The following is a 19,673-nucleotide window of genomic DNA, read 5'->3' on the forward strand; positions in this document are numbered from 1 at the left end:
CACGAACAATGTGTCAGACTGCGAAATCTGGTCTCTCCCACCATGAAAGCTGATCTTCTGTGTGCTTTTACCCTATACTACACAGATTTCATGGGGGAGACCAGCATTTCTCAAGTTGGGGGTCCAGACCCAAACAGGAATTGTGGGGGAGGGGTCACAAAGTTATTTTAAGGTAGTAACAGTACTGCCAAACTTATGTCTGTGCTGCCTTTAGAGCTGGGCGCCTGGAGAGTGGTAGCCTTTAGCTGGGCGCCCAACCAGAAGCAGTGCATAAGGGTGGCAATACCATACCATACCATACTTACTTCCGCACTGCTGCTGGTGGGGGCTTTGCCTTCAGAGCTGGGCTTCCAGCCAGCAGCTGCCGCTCTCCAACCACCCAGCTCTGACAGTATTGCTGCCACCAGCAGCAGTGCAGAAGTAAAGGTAGCAGTACTGCACCCCCCTGTACAATAACCCTGTGACACATACTCCCCCAGAAACTCCTTTTTGGGTCAGGACCCCAACAATTACAACCCAGGGAAATTTCAGATTTAATTTTTTTAAATCCTGTGACCGTGAAATTGACCAAAATGGACCGTGAATTTGGTAAGGCCCTACCTATGATGTAATGCCGAGCATACGGCTGCATATATTTGTTGCCTAATAACTAGAAGTAAAGGGTCAAAACTAGCTACATTACTATTAGACAGAAGGGGGTTGGTGATTTCCTCCAATGCTCCCCACTCCAATTCTTCATCCATTGTTCTGTAGTTTAAATAAATTACCAAAATAATTAAAACCAGCGAAATTATATTATGTTATGTTGAAAAGAAATATGCAGAATGTGTGTAGAATTTTAATTTTTTTGGTGCAGAATTCCTCCAGGAGTAATGTACCTTATACAACTATCTTGCTGAATTAGTAGATACCTGAAAAGACAGCCTTGATAGGGAAAGAAATCAAAAGTTGTGGTCTGAAAGGTGACAGGCACATCTTTAAATATCACAGTTACACTCCAGGGGAGGAATGTCTATTTTCCCCTAGAGTTTTGTTTTGTTTCTCTCACAAAAGCACAAGTGGCCAAGCAACTATGGTTGAGTTCTAACAAAAAGGATTATTCTACTGTATGGTATATTCCATCACATATTCTGTATACAGACAGTCTTATCTAGTCCTTCACATACATAGTGCTCATTTTGGGGTGTAACAAGCTCACATTGTGCAGAGTGACTGGTTTCATACTATGGGATGAGAACTGCCTCGACACAACCACTCTCTTATTAATATTTTTTAAATCCCCACGCCCAGAGCCATTGGCAAAGTGACAACATATAAACTATGGGTCTTTATACGGCAAAAAGGAAAAGCAAATTAATTTCAGTTTCCCCAAACCACAGAAGTACTAGTGATGTACATCAGTGAACACAATCAACTCTCTCTAAAAATCTAAGTATGCTGATTTTGCCTCATTTTCTAACACTTTAGGATAATTTTTTTACCAGGACGGGTTGTGTCAGACTGCATACACAAGTACAGATATCAGAGTGATCATTCTTGACAGTATAGATTTTAGAGTTTGCTACTGTAATTTTCATTAATGTGAAATGTTTCCAGAAGTCCTCTTTTAGAGGGCTGCTTTGCCAACTGGTATTGTTTTGCAATTGTTATATGGCAAACAACTGACGATGATTTGACCATTCCATGCTATCTGAGTGAAAAATTAGATGTGAAAATTTACACTGAAGACAAGGCTCCCTGAGCAAGCAGGCAATGCTTAAATACTTCCTCATACTTGGTAACAAAAGGATGCTAACTTGACAACAACCAACAAAAGTGAGAAGTCGCTTTAGTACTAATCTACAAGTTGTCTGTGTACCTGTAAAAGATTAACTATACAAATAGTTGAGTCTTAAAACTTATTTGAGAGCTAAGAGTTAATAGACTATCCTCAATGTGGCATTCTTTCCAGAAAAGAGACAGCAAAAAACTTGTGTTCTCAGACCTCAGCACAAGGAAAATGCAGAGCAGTGCTTACTTGGCAGACTTTTACAGTAATCCAGGAATCTTTATTTCCTAAATATGTTTTTTCACATCTAGTGTTCTTCGAGTTACCATGAGCATAAGCTTAATACTTGAAGAATTCTGGTATTAAACTATTCATTAAGCATTAAAAATTCACAGCAATAAAAAAAATTCTCAGCAATATCCAAACCAATAATCAGATGCTGCAATCTACATTGAGAAACCCTAATGCTTGAAAATTCAGTCTTTTAAGGCAGTGAATAAAGCCTAATTCACTGAGCTTATATGTTGATTCTATTATTGTATTTTTGGCATATTTACATTAGCAGCAATTAAAGAGAAATTAAAGCACAATTGGAAGAAAAATAGCTTTTTGTATAAACTATTTAAAATCTAACTTTCTACTCAAATGAATCAGAACAATTACACACATTCCTTACCTGCTTTTTTAATCAAGGTTGGCATAAGTGTTATCAGGTTCCCTCCCTGCTAGCATCAAAAAGCATGAAGTACCTAGGTCCAGAATCTCCCACATGCACTTAAACTGTGTCTCTTCCTCTTCAACTGGTAATCCTCATCCATTAGAGAGTCCGGACACCTCTAAAACTATAAAATATAAAAGAAATACCAGGGCCCCCCAGCAATGTCCTTTTCTTATAGCTTTGAGAACAAAAAAAATACCACAATATTGCTCACAGTTATGCCAACCCTACACAGATAACCTTTTGGCAAAGAAGGAATTCTCATCCAGCAAAGGAAGCATATGGATATTTTAATACACTTGGATTTCAGCAAAATTATTTAAAGTTTCAAAATATAAATATCTTTAAACTAGATAGAACACACCTAAACAGTATGTAGAGTTCTGGTTAAGCAGCAGCATGGTAGGATTCTTCTAAGTCTGCACTGGTTGAAAAATGTCACCTCCACATTTAGAGCCACATTTTGTGGCCTTTACCACCACTAAACACCCATTTAAGTCAAGAGAAGTTGCATGTATTCAGCACCTTTGGAAAAACTAGACTACTTGTTTAGGAGTCCAAGTTCAGGTACTCAGATTTCAGATTTCTGGCCCAATGATTTTCACTATCCATATTTCTTGTCAGCATCAGGCTAGTAGGGGTCTGAAATTCAAAACCTACAATTTTCTGAAGTAATAAATCCTGGAAAGAAGTTGTGTGTTTCTTCTCCCCTCCTAGTGCTCTGCAGAAATATGAAATTTGTACAGTTCTCGGTTTAGCCATTGCCCACAAAGGTTCTCAACAGCAGTAATCTTAATGAATGAAAAGATACACATTTCATTCTGCTTCTACTTATTAAACTAAGGCTATGCATACACTGGCAAAGGAAAAAACAAAACACTCTTGTCTTTCAGAGGTGTTTTTAAAAAAAAAAAAACACACCCTAAAAGACAAAAAAAATTTGCCACCAACAAGCACCGTTCTGAACAGGACTTTGTTGGCAGAAGCCCTCTCCTGCCGCCAACTCCGCTTGTTGGGAGTGGATGTGTTGGCTCTCCTGCTGACAAAAAAACAGCGGCTATACTGCGTGACTTTTAGTGGCATGGCTGTATCAACACAGCCATGTCACTAAAAGCTGTGTAGTATACACAGAGCCTAAGAAGCAAAAGCACTGGAGCTGCCTGTCTACTGACAAAGTCAACATCCATTCTTTAGTTTTCAATCCCTTTTGAAATGGTATCTTTACAACCATATGGGGCATTAACATCTTTTGTTGTTTTAAAGCAAAGGTTAAATTCTACAGGAACTGATGTCTTAAGCCTTCATGTTCATCAGTAAAAGCTTCCCATTAGTAAGAGGATTTTTCAAGTTCTGGTTTGGTGTACATTAAAATCCGATTCAGCACATCTTGGGGAAAGTAAGAGTCTAGATCGGAGTGGCCAACCTGTGGCTCCGGAGCCACATGCAGCTCTTCAGAAATTAATATGCAGCTACTTGTATAGGTACCAACTCTCGGGCTGTTGCTACAGGCACCAACTTTCCAATGTGCCAGGGGGTGCTCACTGCTCAACTCCTACCTCTGCCACTGGCCCTGCTGCCACTCCACCCCTTCCCCTCCCCTCCCCTGAGTTTTCCGTACCCTTGCTCCTCCCCCATCCCAGATCCTCCTGCATGCCACAAAACAGCTGATCAGGGGGTGGGGGAGGAAGAGGGAGGCACTGATCAGTGGGGCTGCGGGTGGGTGGAAGGCACTGGGAGCGGGGTGGGAAGGGGAACTGATGCAGGCTGCTCATGTATTACTGTGGCTCTTTGGCAATATACATTAGTAAATTCTGGGTCCTTCTGAGGCTGCTCTAGATTGTGTGAAACTTGGAGGGGGGGGAGGTTGGCTGAATTTCCTGTTGAACCCAAAACATCCAGCTATGTTGGAAAGTATAATCAGTATATGGCAGACATAAGTAGCAGAATAAATTAAAATAAACAGTATTTTATATGTGTCAAACATCTAAATCATTTTCAAAATACTTAGACTGAAAAAACAAATTGCATTTCAATACCCAAGACTAATGGTTTAAAAAAAATGGTCTAGTACTAGAACCTTTCATTAAATGTGCTGGAAAACAGCATATGTTACTAAGTCTCATCATAAAATGCTGTGTCTTTACAACTACTGTTTGTTAAAGTACACTACAATGTTGGCAAGACTTCTCAGGAAAAAAAACTTATTCACAACGCTCCATTCTGCAACATGTGACATGAGTCAATGTGAGTTCTGGATGTGCAACGAATACAGGATGAGGCCCTTTTTGTTGGTTCTAAGAGACTACAGAAATTTTTTAAGTATAATATTAATGACTGTACCAAAGAGTAGTTTAGAATGTCTTGTGTTGTGGTTATATGTTACATAACAGGCAATCTTGTGAACAGATTAATTCCATCAATGTTTGGCCTCCTCTATTGTATATTTTCACGGTGCAGGATCTGGCCTCAAGTTTTCCATAATAAATCCGGTCCCTCTGACAATAAAATTTTAGAACCAACAACTCTTAGCCAGAAGTATTTGCACATCTGAAAATTTTGCACTGGAAATGTGGCTGCATTTCCAACAATAATTAAGGAATTCTCATGCATAGTCTTTCCCAGTTTTCATATTTATTGTAGGTGACAGTGTCCTTTCCCTTCCATCTCCCTCCAAACACTATTTGGGCTATGGAAATTAATTTTTATCTTCACTAATTGAGATATTTGAAAATGAGCCACAAGGACTTGTTATTCTCTCCATGAATGATGTATTCGGCATTTGGTTTAACAACCTGCTATGAATCATGGAATTCTCAATTAAACTTAACTAAAAATAAGATTCTGTTTCAAGATCAACTGTTTCACTGAAGATGGGACAGTGAAGTAGATTGAAGTGGGGTAATACAGACTTCCTTGTGCTCATGTTTGGGAAAAGATTTTTTTTTTGTAAGTTATTACCTATTTAATGGTTCAATACATGCCTTTTGCTCAGTGTTTAACTGAGCTGAGCAGCCAAGTCTATGTCAAAGAGATTTATCTGAAATTGAAAAGGTAGTTTCCAGCTATACCTTGAAATACAACCATACAAAGGATGTATAGCATCTTAAATTACATAGAGAATGCATCTTCAGAAGATTATTTGTTTAAATTAAAAGTATCATGAAATTAAATATGAATAACAAATTCCAGTGATTAAAAGAAACACTAAGTGGTTCTCACTTAGCACGATGGGATTCGGCTAATTTCTCCCCCAAAAAGAGAATGTCTTCTGCTTCGAATTGTGGCTGAGAAGAAGAAGAAATTAAAGCACTCAAATATGGAACCCTAAGAACAGCTTTTCTATGAGAGGAAATCTAGTTGAAATTTGAACTAAAGAGAACATTCAGACTAATTAAATAATTTCTTTTGAGATTGAATTATATATATTGTACACAACATAAAATAGAAAGTCTTCAAATATTAGAGAAGAGCCAACAACCTGCTTTAGGTGACACACCTGTATCACGGGATCCAAGTCAAATCCCCCTTTTAAAGGGAACAGAAGTCACACCTGTAGTATTAAAAACAGAATAGTAAACTGTCAGCTTTAAAAACTTAACAAGTTAAGGTTTTTGTAGCAACAGATGAAGATCAAATGATCAGAAGGATATTTAGGTATATATGTGATACTACCAAAATGCTTAGAATTCTGATTCTACATCCTCAGCAATGTTATAGAACTAGCCAAAACTCTTGTACAGGAACCCATCTCCTCCCTTCCAGCCTCTCTAATACATTGTCCCTCTCCAGCCTACAGAAAATAAAGCTTCTAAGATCATCTTCCTTGCTTATTGCCCCGACCACATCACCCCTTATTTGAAGCTCTCCACGATCTTCCCATATTCACTGCATCATCTTCAAATGTGCCCTCATCTTCTAGGTCTTTTAAGAACCCTGCATCCAGTAACTCATTTCCTCACACACATCCTAGCCCTGCAACATCAGCCTTGTCTGCCTGCTTGTCAACTTCTTACATATGGAAAACTCTCCTTGAACTTGATCCATAAGGAACTGCCCTCTCTGAAGTGTACAATGGAGCCTTATCAAAATTTAGTTTTTTCTTCTGCACTAAGCTTTCATCTTCTGAAGTCATGTTTTCTACTTTTTAGAGGAAAATTAAGTGATTGACAAAGAACTCAGCTATGGTTGTTTATTAAGGCTTCTGATTTCATATTTTAACAAACATCAATAAAAGGGTGTATGAGGGGGTCTCAAAGCTATTGGGGGGGGTCGTAGTATTGCCACCTTTACTTCTGTGCTGCCTTCAATGCTGGGTGGCTAGAAAGCGGCGGTTGCTGGTTGAGAGCCCAGCTCTGAAGGCAGTGCTGCAGCAGTATAAGTGGCAATACCATATCATACCATCCTTATTTTTGCACTGTTGCTGGCAGTGGCACTACCTTCAGAACTGGGCTCCCAGTCAGCAGCTGCAGAGGTTCCTGGAGATGGAAGTCCCATACCTCACCAGTCCGTCCAGGACCAGCAGCTAGATCCCGACGTACAATAGGAGCCCTCAGCCAAGGTGTCCCCAGGCTTACCCCTCCCCTGGCTGTGGGCCCAGTGCCCCGGTGCTTGGGAGTAAAAGGTGTCTTGGGCTGGTTGTGTGTGTGTGTGGAGGGGAGGTAACCACGGAACACTTCCTCCCACCCCCCAAACCACGAAACCTTGGGCAGTAACACACCTAAAGACCATCCCTGCCCCCTCAAAAAGTGAGGACCCCCCTATATGATGCCACCTTCACTTCTGCACTGCTGTTAGTAGCAGTACTCCTTCAGAGTCAGGCGCCCAGCCAGCAGCCACTGATCTCTGGCTGCCCAGCTCTGAAGGCAGCACTACCACCAGAAACAGCACAGAAGTAAGGGTGGCAATACTGCAACACCGCCGCTCCAGCCCCCTTTTGGGTTGGGACCTCCACGTTTACACCACCATGAAATTTCATATTTAAGGATCTGAAACTGAAATTTAGGATTTTTAAAATTGACCAAAATCAACCATGAGTTTGGTAGGGCCCTATATACAGGCAATTTGTCTGCTTCCTGGCTTGCATTTAAGGCCCTGTCTACATGCGGCAGTAATGCAAACTATGGGGATGCAATTTCTAAAGCGCATTAACATGCTCCTCATTAATTGGTATATTTAAACCCTGCCAATATACACTAAAGACTCGCTAGTGCACTTCACATAGTGGTGCTTGAAACAGCACTAGGGATATATACAAAAAGACCCCCCCCCCACCCCATCCTCATTTTTGGATATCTGCATAAAACTGAAAAAAATGCCAAAAAATAAACTTCCAAAAATGAAATAAAGCCTGAAAATCAGAAGCCCTATTTATAATTCAATTCTAATTTCCTATCTAGAACAGTATTAGCTCAGTAAGCATCTATACTATTTTGATTTATACATTACATAGGCATCACCGGACTATTCACAGAAACTAAAAACTATTGTACTGAAAGTAACCTTTTCATGATCACAATAGTTCTCTGTATAGAGAAGCCTGCAATATTCTGAAATCTGTGTGTGTCAAAGACTATTTAGGCATAGACAATCCACATATAAACTAGTACTGGAGTGACTAGAAACTAGAATCTGACCAAAAAAAGCATACTATCCCCTGTAACATCAAGCCTTAGGAGCAAAGTTGTGCCCATTTTCTCCTGAGCCACAATCCCATAGACTCTGATGCAAATTAGCATCTACATTTGCTGTTCCCAGAATCACCTTTGGCATTATAATTCCTTAAAACATCTGAAAGGAGAACCCAAAATATTGGAAAAAAAACAGAAAATCATTTTATTGCATAGCAAGATGCAGCACATCTAGCACATGGTATTAGATGTAACACTAGAGGGCTTCCACTTTCTAAAAAGGAAGCAGAAGTCTGCTTATTTCCATGTGCTTCATGACTTTTACCTCACTCTCTCTGTTCTGTATTTCCTATTTGTCAAAAAGCTTTATATATAAACAACAGCTCCAAAGCAACACCACACACAAACACACAATAAGTTCAGAGTAAGCAAGAAAGCAGAATGTACACACTTCAGATCATTTCTTGGGGGAGAGCATAAGTAAGACACTCACCTTAATGAATGTGCTAATTATGATCTTTCCAAATCAAGGTCTGAAATTGTAGTTAATACTCTCCTGCAAAAACAACAAACCCAACATAGTATTATAAATAAATTACAGAAAAGGACTTTAAAATCCTACTTATTTAATGAGTCAATTTAATTAGTGGAATAAAGGCTAGTCACACATGACAGAAAACATGAATTGTAAAGTTAGAGAGCAGTTATATTCAAAGGTGAAACCAGAGGAAATGGGGAAAATTCCTTAGCTTAGCTACAACTGATATCTGAAAATAAAACTACAATATTGTTTTCTTAAACTGTACATGAAGAGTTACTGATCTGTTTTCCTCTGTAAATTTGAAAAAGCCAAAAAAGCCTCACACCAGTTTTAGACCCTAAATCAACAGGACACACACACACTTAAATATATATGCTAGAAAAACCTATTTCAAAAGGCATTTATGCAATTGCTTGCCTGCCAAAATCCAAGTTAAAGAATCTGTATTCCTAGAATAAAAATTGAGATAAAACACTTGAAGAATGGCAAAAAGGTGCATTTCTTACTCTACAAGTGTTTGAGAAATAGTCAACTATTGCAAGACAAACGGAGAACCCTTAACTATAATTTTTCTCTTGCAAAGACATTTCAGATAACTTTTGAACTGCATTCAGCTAAATACTGTAATCCAATGGGGTAAAAGTACTCAGTACATACATAATGTTCAGAGCCCATTGTGGCCATTACTAGCCCCTTGCTTTGACACACTGCTGTGCATTCACAACTGCAAAAGCCGTTCTTGGAAAATGGGATTTACAACCATGAAAGAGGAGGTCTCAGCAGAAGCCACTCACTATCAGCATGCTGCTGTCAGGACAGTAGAATGGGAATGTAAAGTTCCTTCAACTATGTTCTGGTAGAACTGAAGGGTGCAGGAGGCCTCAAATCTCAGTGGTTGAGTTCTTGAGTCCACACCCCACCACCTGAGTTATCTGTGATGCTGAAGCACCTAATCTATCTGAAGCACGGTTTGACTTCCACCTCCCCACAGCACCTAGTTATTCCAATTGCTTCACTTCATCCTTAGTCATCCAGTAGGACCATGTTCCCTCCCTTAGCCAAACCATAAGCAATGCTTATCCTACTCCTCTCACAGATTTAGCACCATTCTCTTGCTGCTCCTCCACCATGACTGCTCACTTCCACAACAGGTCTGGATTATTCAAGGCTTCCCAAAACACTCCAATAGCTCTCTCAGTCTCTCTCTCTCTCTCATGAGTCTTCCTATTCTCCTTTCCCAATAGGTTTAGATCCAAGTCACCACCCTCACATTCAACATTTTCCCTTGTTCCCTTTCTTCTCTTAGGAATAGCACTGCACACAGAAGTTTGCCCATGATTGACAACTTTGTTGCAGCCTGTTCACAGGCACATTTCCACAGAGGCCAAAGACTGCATGGGATATATGTGGAGACTAAGGGCATGGCTACACTTGCAAATATAGAGCTCTTTGCGTTAAACCAGCTTTCATAGAGCACAGTAGGGAAAGCAGTGCAGTCTGTCCACACAGACAGCTGCAAGCGCACTGGTGTGGCCACATTTGCAGCGGCATTGGGAGCGGTGCATTATAGGCAACTATCCCACAGAGCACCTCTTCCCATTCTGGTGCTGTGGCTTGTGGGAAGGATGCGGGGTAGGGATGTGTGTAGGGCATTCTGGGTCCTGTCCCAACATCCTGTGATGCATCAGTTGGCATCCCAGCAATCCCTCTGCTTCCGTCCACATTTGGTGCCATTTTTCAACGTTTTCTGCACTGCGCACTCTGTCTTCCCTTTTGGTCTGCGGGAATGGAGCCCAAACTGCTGAGGAATATGCAGATGACTCTCACCAGCACATCATGTTTGGCAACTGAGTTACTCCTTAAGATCCAAACTGACAGTGAGGACTCCGACGATATCAACTCAAGTAACACATACGACAAGAGAATGCTTGTGGCATTCATGGACATGCTCACCACTGTGGAATGCCACGTTTGGGCTTGGGAAACAAGCACTGAGTGGTGGGATCACATCGTCCTACAACTCTGGGTTGTAGTGGCTGCAGAACTTTCAGATGAGAAAAGCCACTTTCATGGGACTGTGTGAGGAGCTCCATCATGACCTCCAAAAAATTTTCAGAGTCATTGCTTCCCAGGATAGCATCCCTCATTGTGTAAATATAGTCTACATTCATTGTTCCTAGGTGTATACATTTACCCATGTTAAAATGTTTATTGTTTGTCTGTACCCAGCTTACCAAGTAATCCAGATTGCTCTGTATTAGTGACATGTCCTCCTCATTATTTACCACTCCCCCAATTGTGTGTTATCTGAGAACTGTGTTAGTGATAAACTTATGTCTTCTTCCAGGTCATTGATAAAATGGTTAAACAGCAGAGGGCCAAGAAAGGAATCACCTTAGAAACACACCTATTCAATGAGGAGTCCCTGTTCACAATTATATTTTGAGACCTATCAATTTAATCCATTTAATGTGAGCCATGTTAATTTTATTTTGTTCTAGTATATTTAATCAAAATATCATGCCTTACCAAGTCAAATACCTTAAAGAAGTGTTAGTATATCACATCAATACTATTACCTTTTATCAATCAAAACATGTACCTAAGCTACCATTAATTTTTGTTCTGTGATCATTTTTTCTTTACCTGTCAGGACTAGATCAAAATTTAGAATTCACCCACATCGGTTGCAACACTTTTTGAGTTAGGAAATTGTCACCTATGATATTTAGAAATTCCAAAGATATTTTAGTATTGGCAGCATAAGACCTCCAGCATGTGTAACTTCAATCCCTCCTTATTGAGGTTGCAGGAACAAACCATCCCGATGTGTAGAAAGAATAATAAATATGGCAGGGGGACCAGCTTGGCTTAACAGTGAAATCCTTGCTGATCTTAAACACAAAAAAGCAGCTTACAAGAAGTGTAAGATTGGACAAATGACCAGGGAGGAGTATAAAAATATTGCTCAGGCATTCAGGAATGAAATTAGGAAGGCCAAATCACACTTGGAGTTGCAGCTAGCAAGAGATATTAAGAGTAACAAGAAGGGTTCTTCAGGTATGTTAGCAAAAAGAAGAAAGTCGAGGAAAGTGGGCGCCCCTTATGAATGAGGGAGGCAACCTAGTGACAGAGAATGTGGAAAAACCTAATGTACTCAATGCCTTTTTTGCCTCCGTCTTCATGAACAAGGTCAGCTCCCAGACTTTTGCACTAGGCAGCACAGTATGGGGAGGAGGTGACCAGCCCTCTGTGGAGAAAGAAGTGGTTCGAGACTATTTAGAAAAGCTGGATGAGCACAAATCCATGGGGCCGGATACGCCGCATCCAAGGGTGCTAAAGGAGTTGGTGGATGTGACTGCAGAGCCATTAGCCATTATCTTTGAAAACTCCAGGCGTTTGGGGGAGGTCCCGGATGACTGGGAAAAAGGCTAATGTAGTGCCCATCTTTAAAAAAGGGAAGGAGGAAGAACCGGGGAACTACAGGCCAGTCAGTGTCACCTCAGTTCCTGGAAAAATCATGGAGCAGGTCCTCAAGGAATCAATTCTGAAGCACTTAGAGGAGAAGAAAGTGATCACGACAGTCAGCATGGATTCACCAAGGGCAAGTCATGCCTGACTAACCTAACTGCCTTCTACGAGGAGATAACTGGGTCTGTGGATGAGGGGAAAGCAGTGGATATTATTCCTTGACTTTAGCAAAGTTTTTGATACGGTCTCCCACAGTATTCTTGCCAGCAAATTAAAGAAGTATGGGCTGGATGAATGGACTATAAGGTGGATAGAAAGCTGGCTAGATCATCCGGCTCAACAGGTAATGATCAGTGGCTCCATGTCTAGTTGGCAGCCGGTATGAAGCAGAGTGCCTCCCCAATGGTCAGTCCTGGAGCCGGTTTTGTTCAGTATCTTCATTAATGATCTGGAGGATGACGTGGTATCATAAACAGATGGTTAAGGGTTAATGCCTCTTTTACCTGTAAAGGGTTAAAAAGTTCACTTAGCCTAGCTGACACCTGACCAGAGGGACCAATGGGGAAACAAGCTGTTTCAAAAGGAAGGAGGGAAGTTTTTCCTTTGTTGAGAGTTTCAGTTTCAGCCGGAGTGAAAAAGATCAAGGAACCAGCCTCTTTTCAGAGTAATAAGTTTCAGAAAGGAATAAATAGGTTTATGTTTATTTCTTTGTAACCTGTCTTATGCAATTAGAGGTAGAATCAAATTGGGTATTTGGATATTATTATTTTTTTGTGTGTAACTAAATTTGTGCCCAGGGGAACATCCTCGGTGTTTGAAATCTGTTGTCTGTGAGAATAGCTGGTACGCTAATCTCTCCCGGAGGGTTTTCTTGTACCATTTTTTTCTTTAATTAAAAGCCTTTTTTCTTAATATCTAATTGATTTCCCCTTGTTTTTAGATCCAAAGGGATTGGATCTAGACTCACCAGGGATTGGTGGGGGGAAAGGAGGGGAATGGTTAATTTCTCCTTGCTTTAAGATCCAAGGGGTTTGGATCTGTGTTCACCAGGGAATTGGTGAAGTCCCTCAAGGCCACCCAGGGAGGGGAAGGTTTTGGGGGGACAGGGAGTGATCCAGACACTGAAAATTCTGGATGGTGGCAGTGATACCAGATTTAAGCTAGTAATTAAGCTTAGTAGTGTCCTCGCATGTCCCCACATCTGTACCCTAAAGTTCAGAGTGGGGAAAGAACCTTGACACGTGGACTGCACTCTCAGCAAGTTTGCAGATGACACTAAACTGGGAGGAATGGTAGATATGCGGGAGGGTAAGGATGAGATACAGAGAAACCTAGACAAATTAGAGGATTGGGCCAAAAGAAACCTGATGAGGTTCAACAAGGACAAGTGACAGGGCCGGATTAACTTTTTGCGGGCCTGGCGCCAAACACTTGTGGGCCCCCATTGGGGAAATAGGGCATGTGATGGGAGGGCGATCCGCAGAGCAAGGGCCCGGTTGTGGGCAATGAGACACAACACAGCACAGCGGGAGTGGCCCCTCAGCCCAGCACAAGGGCACTGTTTACAAACCCAAAACTGCTAGACACACACTGGCCCATCCAGCCCTGCACTGCCAGTGTGCCCCTTCCACATTGCCCCCTGCCCAGTGCCCCCTCACCAAGACTTCCTCCACAGATACCTATGCACAGCACCCCCTGCCTGGAGACCCCTCCCGCTGACCTCCCACCACAACTGCACAGCACCCTGCACACCATACCTCCTGCCCAGCTTCCCCACCCACAGATCCCCTACTGTCCAGCACCCCCTTCACAGTCCCACCATCACAGCTGTACAGTGCTCCATATTCCTGAGGGAATTCTACATCAAAGTCTGTGGACAATATTTTAAAATTCTGAATTTTTTTTTAATAATAAATAAATGTGGAAGCTCCACCATGGCAGTGGGTAGCACAGGCCACTGGCTGCATGGAAGTGGGAGAATATCCTGCAGCGTCCCCCACTGTCCTGGTACAGGGACTTGGGAGTGAGGCTGACCTGACACTGATACAAAACAAGGGCCATGTCTGCCACAGAAACACCCTGGGGCCCTGCCCCTTTTGCGGCAGGCATACCAGATGTGGGCAGGGAGGCTCAGCCTGGCAGCAGGATCCAAGTGCAGAAGGACTTAGTGTGAGGATATCCAGATGTGGGTAAGACAGTTCTGTGGAGGACAGTCTGGGTGCAGGCAGCTCAGTGTGGGATTTGGATGCACAGGGACATGCCAGGTTCAGGGGCAATGGGAGTCTGCAGTGGAGGACCAAGTGAAAGTGGTTGGAGCTCAGCGGGGGGCGGGAGGCTGGGTGCAGCAGGGGGCATTGTTGTACTTAAAGTACTGCACAGGATCTTTTCAGGGGGAATAAGGCAAACGCCACAGTTATTGGTAATATATGCATCAATCAACACTGTATCATATGCATATGATATATATAACACTCATGCATTCACATACACACAAACACACTCCATCTTCTTGTTGTTGTTACCAACTAGTTACTCCCCTTAACTTCACTGGCCAGGTGAGTTAGATGGGGGAAGGGTGGAGCCAGGCTTCTGCCAATCCAGATCGATGCTCCGATGTTGACAAGACATGACCGAGGGTCCTCTGCAAGACACCTCATATTTACAGCAGCTTCCCACTCACGCAAATCTATACCAGATGCAAAATCTGTGTCTGTGTCCGTTGGTCCTTTGTGTTGCTTCCTTCTGGGAAGTTGTGCCAATGCTGTTCAAAGAGGGTGCTTCCAAAAGAAGGTGCTTGCTTCTACTCTTCCCCCCCCCCCCCCCGAGCCGTCAATACATCTGATCTTCTTTAGTGAGCCCACTTGACAAGTTTTATTGTCCTTGGGTCTGGCTTCCATCCCCTCTCCAACCCTTGCAGCTGTCTGGAGGTGCTCGCCTTCAATGCCTTGCTCATTCACACCTCATTCATTCAACAGGACAACTGACTGGGGGAGGGGAGGAAATCTTATTCTACTCCTAGCAAAAAGAAATTTTTCTTTTACTTTAATTATCCTTAGGGCAAGGGTTCTCAAACTGGGGGTCGGGACCCCTCAGTGGGTCGTGAAGTTATTACATGGGGGGTCATGAGCTGTCAACCTCCACCCCAAACCCCACTTTATTCCAGCATTTATAATGGTGTTAAATATATAAAAAGTGTTTTTAAATTTATTAGGGGGGTCTCACTCAGAGGCTTGCTATGTGAAAGGGGTCACCAGTAAAAAAGTTTTGAGAGCCACTGCCTTAGGGGCTATAACATTATACCAAGGCTTAACACAAAGTTTTCTATACGTTATTCTACATAGGGGTCTGATACAAAGTTGTATGAAAATAGCTTAATACAAGGTTATATGAAGAGGTATAATATAGAGTCACATGAAAGTTATGTGAAGATGCTTAATACAGAGATTTCTCTAGAGGGTTCATTTGGGTGGGGGTCTAGGTGTGGGTGGTTGGGGCTCTTCGAGGTAGTACAGATGCAGAGCAGGTGGGGCTTGTCAGGATGAGGGTTTGATGGGCCTGCTTAACAGGGGAGCCCCAGATGCTGCCAAGGGGATCCACATACTGGGCCCCTATTTCCCTTATCACAGGGATCAGCAACCTTCGGCACGCAGCCCACCAAGGTAAGCCCCCGGCGAGCCAGGCGGACTTGTTTACTTGCCGCGTCCGCAGGTTCAGACGATCACAGCTCCCACTGGCCGCAGTTTGTCGCTCCAGGCCAATGGGGGCTGCGAGAAGCCGCAGCAAGGACATCCCTCGTCCTGCACTGCTTCCTGCAGCCCCCCATTGGCCTAGAGCAGCAAACCATGGCCAGTGGAAGCCGCAACTGGTCAAACCTGTGAATGCAGCCAGTAAACAAACCATTCCGTCCTGCCGGGGGCTTACCTCGGCGGACCATGTGCTGAAGGTTGCCAATCCTTGTCCTATCCCCTTCTCTTCCCCATCCCATGCCCCTTCCCCACCACTCCATCTCCTCCCCATCCCACCCCCTTCCTTCCCCACTGCCTGTCCCCCTGCCCTGCCTGCCCCTGCGGACACTCACTGTTGTACAAGACAAAGGATGGCTCCCAGCCCACAGAAGGGAGCTTAACCAGCACTAGGACCAGAAGGTGGTGTCCAGCTGTAAAGTCCAGGGAGCTGAGCAGCACCTTCTTTTTTCAGCTGGGCTGTGCAGCTCTGCCGTCACAGAGTAGGTATGCTCATTCCACCCCTCTCCCCAAGGCCCCGCACCTTCTCTGCCTCCTCTCCCCAGTGGCAAGCATGCTGCCGCTGCGCTCTTCCCCAGTGGAGGGCAACAAAAATGATTAAGGGGCTGGAGCACATGACTTATGAAGAGAGGCTGAACCAGGGCTGCACAACATGCAGTCCGCATGGGCTCACTGTGCGGCCCGCAGGGAAGCGGCAGGGTGGGGATGTCAGGTTCACCCAACGCTGGTGCAACGGTCTGGGATTTTTCCTCCCTCCCCTCACACAGAGTGCGGCGTGGCTGATTGGGCACCTGGGCCTGATTTAGCTGCTCCCATTGGCCTCCAGCAGGTAGAGTCCCTCCCCCGCTCCCCCCCTGCCTCAGTGTCGCATCACAGCACTCTGCAGGGGAGGGGTTGTGTGCTCAGCAGCTTGTTTGGTTGGCTCCACATGGAGCCAGCAGCTGGAGAGGCGTGGTGGTAAGGGGAGTCCCAGGGGGCGGTCAGGGAGCAGAAGGAGGGTTAGATGGGTCAGGAGTTCGAGGGGGCAGGGCTGCCAAGGGGCAGGGGAAGGTTGGAGGGGTCGGGAGTTCGGGGGGGGCTGTCGGGGGAGAGTTGGATGGGTTGGGAGTTCAGAGGGGCGGTCAGGGAGCAGGGGTGTGGAGAGGGATCATAGCAGTCAGGGGACAGGGAGCAGGAGGAGGGTTGAATGGGTGGGAGTTCTGGAGAGCTCCCTGTGGCCCCTGTGTTTGTGCGCTGGACAGTCACATCCAATCCCTTCACATTGCCCCCCTTTCCCCTCCCCAGCCTAGTTCGTAACTCCAGAAAATCCCTTCAAAGTGTCCTTTTCCCCTCCCTTTATTTCATGAGAGGATGATGAACTGAGTGGGCAGGTGGGCAGTGAGGCTTTATATTTGGGGAGGGGAGTGAGGAGACGAGTGGCAAGTCGGTGGCTGGAAGGAGGCATCTATTTTCATTATTTTAATTTTTGGCATTGCTGTGTGCAGTAATATAGTGACCCCTGGGGGCTGAAGAGGGGGCGGGTCCTATTTTACTGCTGTGATCTGATCACTCTATGTGCACTGTTTCTTTCTCCCTCTACCGGCTTCCACACACTGTCAGTGCCTTGCTAGTGTGACATGCACCATGAGATATCTCTTCTCTTTGTGTGTGACTATGAGTGTTTCCCTTGTATGTGAATTTATTCAACAAAACCCTGAGCTTCATAATGGCTACCATGAGTGAAAAGGAAGAGAATCAGAGCACAGTTTTCAACACTGAATGGACGAATAAATAAATACTTATGTACCATTTCCAAAGATAAAATACAGCGCCTCGTGAGTCACGAAATGTTAGCCCTTCCGAGAATACAACCCTCAACGGCACTTTGAAACTAAACATCCCAATTTCGCCAAATTGAACCCAAATGAAAAAATAATTAAAGCAGCCATCTTAGCGAAAAACCTTAGTGGAGCAAATTTTCAAGAAAGTGAGCACTGAGAACGATACGGTTACTAAAGTAAGCTTTCAAATTTCTAAGGACATTGCTGCTGCTGGGAAATGCTTCACGGAAGGCTAGTTTTTAAAAAAGCGTATGTTGATTGCTGTATCTGAGTTATGTCCAGAAAAGGGGAATATCTGAGAATGTCAGTCTATCACGCATGTCTGTACAGAGAAGAATAGCTGACGTTTCTACCAGTCTAAGTGATCAGTTAAAACAGAGAGTCAGTGAATTCTGCTTTTACTCCCTAGCTATGGATGAAAGCATCGATTTAAAAGACACGGCGCCCAGCTTCTTATTTTTATTAGAGGTATTGATAAAAACTTTAAAATTGCTGAAGAACTTGTTGGCATGTGCTCCATGACAGGTCACACAACCGGCAAAGAAATCTCCACTGAAGTGATAAAGTGCACAAATGATGAGTCAGGATTAGATTTCACAAACTTGGTGGCCATTTGTACTGATGGTGCTCCAGCAATGTACGGAAAAAATGTTGGAGCAGTTACTTTTCTTGAAGAATTTATTGGGAGACAAATAACCAATCACTGCATTATGCTACACAAAAGCTGCTGATGTAAAAAGTCTTAAAATTTGAGCATATAATGTCAGTGGTAGTTTCCATTGTAAACTACATCTGTTCTAGAGAACTAAAACATAGGACATTTTGAGCCTTTCTTGAAGGGAGAGACGTCAAGTGCAGCAACTTAATCTACCATACATAAGTGAGGTAGTTGAGTCAAGGAAGAGTGCTCCAACATTTTGTTGCTTTGAAAGAGAAGGTAGCAAAATTCCTAGAAAATTGGGCCAATAAAATTCCCAGAGCTTGAAAATGAGTCCTAGAATCAAGATCTCTTTCTTTTGTCATATTACAGCAAATCTGAATGATCTCAACATTCAACTTCAGGAAAAAAAAATCAACTATATTTCACATGTGTGCAGCAGTGAAAGTTTTCAAAATGAAATTGAAACTTTTCAGAAGTCAGCTGTCAAAAGGTGAAATGTGTCACTTTTCCACTTGTGCACAGCGTATCCCTCAGCACAAACACGTTGAGTTAGGAGAAAATTACGCAGAGCACATCAATCTTTTGATTGAAAAATTTGACAGAAGATTTACTTTGTCTAAAGAAGAAGACATCCAGTTGAAGCTGACTGAAGATCCCTTTTCTGTGGATCCAGAGGAAGTGCCATTAGATTTGCAGTTGGAGGTTATTAAACTTCAATGTTCGGCAGTTAACCGAAATAAGCACAGAGAAAGTGGCCTGCGGGACTTCTACAAAAGTCTGGACGATGGAAAATACAAGAATCTTATCAAAGTTACACTGAAAACGTTCAGCATTTTTGGAGGCACTTACATATGTGAACAAACATTGTCCATCGTGAACATGAATAAAAACAAGCAACATTCTTCTCTGACTGATGACCATTTGGAAGACATTATGAAAATATCCACTTCAAATATGAGCCCGGAATAAGACAAGCTTGTTGCCAAAAAGAGATGTAATCTCTCTCATTAAATTTGCAAGGTAATTATGAAAAGTACAAATGTTTTGTGTCAACGGAACAGGTGTTTCATTTTTCCATGATTTATAAAAAAATTTAAAATAAATTTAAAGAATTGTTTGCTTTACTTGAAAAATTCTTGAGAGTATCACCCACGCCCTCCCCCCACAACCTTCCTTTTCAGCCCACAGCTGTTTCAGCAGGGCGGCACTGGGGAAGGAGGGTTTGTTTCCGCAGTGCGGACAGCACTGGGGGAGGGGGAGAATGCTATGTTTCGGGAGGGGATTGGGGGGGGTGTTTTGGCAGCACTGGGGGCAGGGGGTGTTC

General features: G+C 43.2%; 1 protein-coding gene across 7 annotated transcripts in view; it reads right to left on the reverse strand.

The window, feature by feature from the left end:
- Window positions 1–19,673, reverse strand: part of PER2 (period circadian regulator 2) — an 87,077-nt gene that overhangs the window by 56,887 nt on the left and 10,517 nt on the right. For 3 of the 7 annotated variants that reach the window (XM_050963991.1, XM_050963989.1, XM_050963993.1), the window contains exons 2-4: window positions 8,607–8,669; window positions 5,983–6,036; window positions 2,445–2,610 (exon numbers count right to left, since the gene is read on the reverse strand). The exons of 1 other annotated variant lie outside the window; for it this stretch is intronic. The gene's annotated coding sequence lies outside the window, so the exon portion shown is untranslated. The remainder of the gene's footprint in view (window positions 1–2,444; window positions 2,611–5,982; window positions 6,037–8,606; window positions 8,670–19,673) is intronic. 3 more of the 7 variants (XM_050963992.1, XM_050963988.1, XM_050963994.1) reach the window with 3 other exon arrangements.

Source organism: Gopherus flavomarginatus, chromosome 8 (genome assembly GCF_025201925.1).
Source record: "Gopherus flavomarginatus isolate rGopFla2 chromosome 8, rGopFla2.mat.asm, whole genome shotgun sequence".
NCBI classification, from domain to species: domain Eukaryota; kingdom Metazoa; phylum Chordata; order Testudines; family Testudinidae; genus Gopherus; species Gopherus flavomarginatus.